Here is a 5866-nt window from a genome sequence, read left to right as displayed (position 1 = left end):
AACCACTTATAAAGTTCTCACTTCCCAATTTCATCCATGTATTTATTTAGGACTACAAATAAGAGGTAGCAATTCCCGTGATGCGAATATATAACGAATTTTTTCCAAGGTGTTTGACGACAACCGCAAAAAAGTCTTACTACTAAAAGTTTCATTAAAATCAGACCCTTCCACCCTTCTTACCGAGAAACCTCTTCAACTTTCTTTTTACAATGTTTTTCTTTTTTTTTTGTTGAATAAAGGATGTTTTGAACATAAACCTTTTAGCTTAAACTGAACTGTGGGTTAGAGTTAATCTGTACAGTACACTAGGTACTTCACCTCAAATATATCCTACTAATCCTATGCTATCCTACTAATATTATAAATGCGAAAGTTTGTAAGGATGTGTGTATGTTTGTTACTCTTACAACTCGAATAACATATAGGCAAATTTTATTCCCTATATTCCTAGAGGATACCGCGGGGCGCAGCTAGTTTTTTAATTTACACAGATTTGTATAAGGTTAACGTATAGTATATTATAGAACATTATTTTTTTAACTTAGTTCGAGCATTACTATTACTGTATTATGTAAAACACTCATGTTCAATACGTTTTTAATAAAAATGAACTGATTTACGAATTATTCAAGAGTCAAAGTGTTCCATTTCAATCGCCTCACTATTCCATCTAAAGAAACCGTAATGCCAACTCGTCAATACTACGAAATCCATATCAATGTTTCCGATACTTTGTGTTCCATTGAACTTGCCAGACCGTTTCAATAGAATGAGATAATAACGAGATATTGATAGGATGCCCTCTCATCAGATTCCTTAGTGCGGTTTCCTTTATTAATTTGATTACAGTCCGCTCTCATATGGCTTAACGCTTTGAACTATTTGATAATGATATATCTTAAACTTTATATACCAGTTAACGAGAAATCTTCATTACATAGAGCATCTTGTTATAATTATTTTCGTACATAGACGTCGTCAAATAATTAATAAACATTAATATTGTATTAAATAACAATGAGCATATGCTCATAGTTATGAACAAAGCGAAACTATATATAGCTATAGCTTTATAGGAAATAGGGTTTTAATATTCAACCCAGCTTTTTTATAACTGTTTCGATCTTATAAAATGAGCATGAAGCTAAACTCAATAGCAGCTGGATAAGAGTAAATTTAACGAAATGCTTCGTAAACATAGCCTCTCTCGCCTTTCATCTTCGCAATGATATAGGCATACAAAGTGGCTCGCTGTTTTATCAGACCTAACGTAACTGTAGAACTCGATACAAATGTAACAAATCCAATAACGATTCGATGGGAAAACCTTTTCATGTCATTTGAATATACTGTCTTTACAAGTGCACCAGCGTGGAGTATTTGAACTTTTCAAGTCTCTACCGCCATATTAATATTTACTTACCAGCTAGTAAGTAAATATTGATGCTGATCCATCCTGGCTTCACACGTAGTATAGGATACATGTATCCTATAGCACTCAGGGACAACATACATATCTAACGAAAAAAGGATTCTTTTAAATCAGTTGACTTTTCCCTAAAATCTGAAAATTAAATAATTTATTTTATTGAAATTAACCCTGTCTCTTTTAAATTTTCGCTTTAAATATCATTAAAACATATTCGCGGGAATCAAATTAAATTCCTTTTAACGTGACTTTGACTGAATTACGCAATCCATAAAATTGACGTGCATTTACATTGAACACGGTTCCAGATAAACAATCGATAATTTATTTGAATTGTAATCATGCATCAAAAGGTCACCTATTACTCCAAATATACTTAAATTTATAATTCCTTTCTCATTTCGTTTGATGAAATCAAAGAGACCAATAGAGTAATGACATATGCTGTTTATCATCAGTTTTGCGTAGGAATGCAAATAATCAATACCATATCATAAAATACACATCCGTTATCCGTTATTCTAGGAATATATTATGATAATATAAATGTATCCTAATACTGAATAATAAAATCTTTAAAGGCTGTTAAATAAATGATAAAATAATAAATAATAAATAATAAAATCCCAGGTTATTTACGACAGTGCAATTTTATATACCTATTAGTAGGTATAAGTAAAGGTAGGTATCTTCTAATTCTTATTATGTAGAAGTTAAATCAAGATTGAGAGCAAATTTGGGCGGTCTATGCAATAATACATAGCAATAAATCTTAACTATATTCAGAAGATATGCACACTTGGGCTTAACATATTTTTAAACAAATTCATAAAGCGACTAAAAAATTAAGACAATAAGAAAGAGAAGGGGATAGAGAAACTACTGCTATGTATGTTCTATGTGTGTGTAACATTAGATCACTAAAAGTAGTCATTAACAATCTATAAAAAAGGATTTGACTCTTAGGTAGCTCTAAAACGTAACACATTGGTTGCGTATTGGTAACCGTAAATCTTAACTTTATATTTTGTTGATGTTGGCATTTATTCCATCCATTGCTAGCCCGACGAAGGATATACCGCATCTACTTAATCAAACATGCGATTTATAGCCCAATAGACTTATGTCGTCGACATTGGTGTTTATTTTAATATTCCAAGTCGAACGTGCCAAAACTTGTTTGTTTTATAAAGTTAACAGTTATATAAATTCAATTGATAAAACCATGTTTTATGAGAAAAGCGATACCCACGCAAACTCTTTGTAACTACAGTTGGTGTAGAGAATTACAGAAACTACAAAATAAACTTCATACGAAATTCATATCAGCTCGCCGCTTTTCAGAAGTTCCATATAAACTTCGCGGAAACACTAGCATCGTTTCAGTATTTAATACTTAAATTACGAAACATAAACAGTTCCCGTATCTTTTTCTCAAAACAGACTTAAACAAAACATTACTTTGAGTGAAGAATAACAAATCTACTATTTTTAATATAGCAAACCTATTCACCGATTTCGATGTGGGAGCAATATGTCGATATTAAGCCTACACCATCTGTGTCGTATCACATCAGTCTGGATTGAAAAACGAAACATAAAACGAAACAATTTAAAACGTACGTAAAAGTAATAGCGCTGTTCAAGCAGATTTTAAATATATATTCCAAACCCTTTTTCCGGAACAAAGTTTACCCATAAAAAGGCAGAAAACGTAACATCAAACGTTATACCTATAAAGTGGCCAATTATTTCCCCTCACAAAAATGAAGCATAGCCAGGGTCAACCTTAAATATTCATTAATATTTATAAATTCTGATGCAAACCAAAGGGTACACATTGACGATCAGAATTCGCTGTTTAAGGTGAAAATATTTTTCTCAAAGTTGTTTTGGCTTATAGACAAGTCATAAGGCAACGTTTATGCGATAGAATACGCTATTGTCTTTTTCGTGTACATAAATACAATTTATAAACAATTGTATTATTCCTTGGAGTTGTGTTCAACAATTCCTTTTCGAATCGCTTCGATTTTTATCACATTTTTATGTTTGATAGACACTTGTCCTTGCTTATCCCACAAGTAAAATAACATTTGTATCCTATTTTATCAAAGTGATATTTTCAACAAATTTGGTAATGTTTTTATTTTGTACAGTTTCCATTCGATCTTTTCGAAATAGAAAAGAGGTTCTTATATAAGCGTACGTAAAATATGAGTCATTATACTATAGATAATTTATCTTGTTTTAATTTATTACAATCGAACTTTTCATTAAAATGCACGACGTTTGAAATTTTCAATCAGGTAAAAATATGATACAAATCTATCTTTCAAGGCAAATAGATCAAATTTTAATATCATCCGTGTGACTAAAGCACAATTAAATATCAAAATTTATTAGTATTTGTTTACAATAAATAAACTCCTCTTTATATACTTCATTCAAATCCAGCATTTTTTTTAGCCACTAAAACCACAGAAAACCTCGGACTAAAGGCTAAGTTATTTATTTTATTTTGTTGGCAACTTGCTAACCTAACTTGCGAGTTTGTTCTTAACCACGTTTGATGGATATTCGTTGTTAGCTCTTAAAGAAGGAAATCTGAAAATAGGAGCCGCTCTCTTACGCAGAGGTTACTTTCCAGAAATAAAGAAAACATTATATAAAAAACATTTTTTTTTTTTTTTATTACATTTGTAATAAAGAAATGAAATTGTTGCAAGGTTGGTTTAAAGGAATCAATAATAATTAGAATCGAATTACCATAGTATTGTAAATATTTTGTACGAGTGTTTAAAAAAAACAATTTGAGGACATTTAGTATTATTTTGCAGCATGAGAATGTTACTGTTTTTCGATGAGTTGAGGATATGGATGCCCATATCTTTTTCCTGATCATATCCAGTCGATTCTTCTCTTCCCCTCACTATCCCTTCCTTCATCTCTTATCTTCTAAAGTTGGCAATACATTTGTAGAGGCGTAAGGCCTCTTTAAATGTTCATGGACGGTGGGAGCCTGTACAATGGTGACCCAGTTTGCCAACTATGAAATAAAAAAGAACAATGTAAAGATTGCTTATTAAAACTTTTCGGAGTAAATGCTAAATGAGCGCGAAATCAGTTTACCACGAAATAAAGTTAATTTATTTCTTTCATGAACAACAAAACATTTTTTTTGTTAAAACTACCTACTAACATAGGCTATGGCCGTGGCCGTGGCTATGTTAGGAGGAACTTTAAAGACCCCAAGATGTATTTTAAATAATCGCTTACACTAAGTAAAAAGTAGCTTGTAGTGCTAATCCACCTTAGCCTTAGAAATGGTTTATAAATGAAATTGTGGCCATGCTACGGTAGGTATTTTAATAGAAAAACGGAACGTTATAGTATTTTCATAAAAGTCTTTAACTTTATCACTCGTAATTTATTATTCAACTTTATGTTATACTGAAAGTGAGAGATTTCTTGTGAGAATAGTCGTTAACAAATTTCTTACAACAAATAACTCGTTTGGTGTAAAGCCTCAGTCAAAAAAATGCATAGTAGCATGTATACAAAATACCGACCGGAAGTCTGCAAAATAATAATAAGCAATAACCTCTGCAAATGAAGCTTCCGGTAAGGTCATCTCAAAGCTCGATATATAACATAGAAAATGGATACATGATGGGTCTGAGGAACTTAATGAGAGTGTAAACACGCACATTGTTCGACACGAGATTTCGATCCCTTTTGATGTTTGTTCGACAGAGGTGGAGTAAAACGTTAGGATTATGTATCCTACAATAACAAGACTCTAATGGTACATTTATACAATCACGCGAATATCGAGGTAATTTACGAGGCGAATAACGAACGCGCTTGTGTAAACAGTGTACGCGTAGTCGCCTTGAGATGCGCGTATTCGTGCTAAGATCGGCTTTTCGGGCGTGATAAAAGGGCACGAATGTGTACGGTGGTTTGCATCGACATACGTACACGAATGTTTCATTGAATATATAGTCGAGTCGCAAGGCGACATAAGAATACTCGGTGAAGGTTCTTATAAAGTTGTTCCTTATACTAAAGCTATTATAAGATACATTCACCCATATACAATGCGCAGCGACAAGGATTAACAAATTTGTAATGCCTGCTATTCAACCTAACGGATCCAGCTCACAATAATCATATCATAAATCATGGGTTATTTTTGTCTTGATGCCACCTTAACCTTGAACTTCATTGTTATTGACAGCTATTTACATATGAAGAAGGAAAACCAAAAAAATAACCAAATAATAAACTCGACATATCGCACGTTTAATATTAAAACGCAATAAGTCAAAATTTAATTGTTTTGGTAATCGTCGTTTAAAGTTTTATACATTCGACGCACCTTCTTTAAATGTGTATGACTATAAATATAAGCCATATTTGGGTAAAAAA

This window comes from Zerene cesonia, chromosome 11 (assembly GCF_012273895.1).
Source record: "Zerene cesonia ecotype Mississippi chromosome 11, Zerene_cesonia_1.1, whole genome shotgun sequence".
NCBI classification, from domain to species: domain Eukaryota; kingdom Metazoa; phylum Arthropoda; class Insecta; order Lepidoptera; family Pieridae; genus Zerene; species Zerene cesonia.
The sequence above is the reverse complement of the archived record's forward strand: the minus strand, read 5'-3'. Positions refer to the sequence as shown.